Genomic DNA, 2,335 nt, shown 5'->3' on the forward strand with positions numbered 1-2,335 from the left:
AACATTTATCTTAGCAGAGCACATGACTGTCTAAGCCTAGGCTACACCTTACATCTGATCCTGACAGCCTGGGATAAAAGGGAGTCAAAGGAGATCTTTTGTTTCTTTGTTTGTACAAATGCTCAGGCTGCATTCACAAACAGTCAGTGATGCATATGTTGTATACACCAATGACTTCCGAAAAGTATTTAAGGACTGAGTGAGAATCCATGATAAATGAACAACCTCTCAAGCACAGCTGGATGCAGGTACTCTGCAAATGCCAAACAACAAAAAGTTGCACACGCAAAGTCAAGAAGTCAGAATACAAGAAAAATCACTAAATGCTACTGTCTTCTTCCTCACTGGCTGAAAAGCTTTCATAAATTCCCCTAGATTAAAGGTAATGCAAAAACAAAATGAGATCAACTGCATATGATGAAACAGAATTGAAAATTACTTCTTTATTATCACTGCAGTACAGCAAGGTTGAGTAGCAAACCTGACGGTGCATTCACACATTTAGAAAAAAAGTTCAAATTAGACTAACTTAGAATACAAGGTATATATATAAAATGCCACATTAAACATAAAACAATATATAAAATAAAATACAAACACAATACAATAGCAGCTGGGATATTGTACTTCTGGACATTGCACAGCTGCTGAAATTTATTTGTATAGCACCTTTCATACCTCAGATGAACCAGGCAAATAATAAACAAGGGAATTGATGTAGCTTGGATCTCGTCCATTAAGGGCTTTGTATATGAGGAGGAGGATCTTAAAATCATTTCTAAATGTTACAGGAAGCCAGTGCAGAGCAGCTAAAACTGGACTAATGTGCTCTCTGCTCTTGGTTCTGGTTAATAGCCAAGTTGCAGAGTTCTGAATGAGTAGAGGGCTTTGAGTGTTTTTTCTTTTTTCTTTTTTTTTTCAGGAGGCCAGTAAAATTGTAGCACAGTTCTCGAGTTGCCTTGAAATAAAGGCATGAATCACTGTTTCAGCATCTTTTTTTGATTTATAAATGGTCATACTTTGCTGTGTTTCTAAGGTGGAAAAAGGAAGTTTTTATCACATTGTTGATGTGGGACTTGGAGCTTAGATTTAGTTCTGAATTGAGGATAACACCATAATTTGTAACCTCAGACTCAGTCTAGGAAGTTAATTTCCCCAGATTATTAAACAGCATATCTCTTTTTGTTTTAGGGCCAACTGATAAGATTTCAGTTTTGTCTTTGTTTAGCCAAGGCAGATGGCTTGTGCAACCCCAAAACAGATGTCATGTTTCTCAGACACGTGATCTCAAAAACTGATGTAAAACTTTCTCCCTTAGTATGTTTGAAACCAGTTTAACACACAGTCAGAAAAACCAACCAACTGTTCAGAATTTAGGATAGGGTAGGATAGGAATTGGGATATTTTTTACAGCTCTTAATATAGTTATCATTCTTAATGTCCCTGTAATGTGTCCATCACTTTGACGTTGCAGCTGGTAAAGCTGGTGCTCATTATAATTACTTTATATGCTGCTGGGTAGCATAATCTCAGAATATCATTTTTTTAGTCAATTAATATTTTATATTAATAATCTGAATCTGCAGAGTAAATAGTCACTTAAGTTATCAAGTTAATGTATTAGAGTTAATACTACAATATTTGCCTCGAAAACATAGTGGAGTATAAAGTAAAAAGTAGCAGAAAGTAGAAATACTCGAGTACAAGTTTACAAGTACAGAATTATAGCCTACTTCTAGCCTAGCCTAGTAATAGATCAGTACTGAAGTAAATGTACTTCATTACATTCACCACTGGTCGTTCTAAATTTTGACACTAACATTGTCATTTTCACTGCAAATGTATATCAGTTCAAAATATAGGTCTCCTTGATTACTAATGATCAGCGTCAGTCATAAACAAACCATTTCAGATGACCCTCACTTCACAGACTGTCTTCATATGCATGCTGATTAGGTACATCTTTTTAAAATCGATTTTGATTAAGAGTATTTAAAGAGTATTCTCACATAGATGGTCACAGTGCTTACTGAATGAAGTTTATGTTGCTTTTCTTTGTAGATTGTCCAATCTGTATGATTAGAATGTTCAATCTTCCAATAGTCTCTGTTGCAAGTCAAATAACTAATGAACTTTTAAGGGTTAGGCACATTTACTTCCTCAGAAAATTAATTACGGAAGGTATTATTATGGAAGGCATGCTGATTTGACAATTATACGCGTAACCCTGTCTATCCCCGCCTCTACTGCTGCTATTGGATATCGGGCTGTAAAGAAACTCTTCCTTTCATGCCATTGGCTGTATCGCGTAGCCAGGGGGGAGGCGACAACTTTC

Source organism: Chaetodon trifascialis, chromosome 13, assembly GCF_039877785.1.
Source record: "Chaetodon trifascialis isolate fChaTrf1 chromosome 13, fChaTrf1.hap1, whole genome shotgun sequence".
Classification (NCBI taxonomy): Eukaryota; Metazoa; Chordata; class Actinopteri; order Chaetodontiformes; family Chaetodontidae; genus Chaetodon; species Chaetodon trifascialis.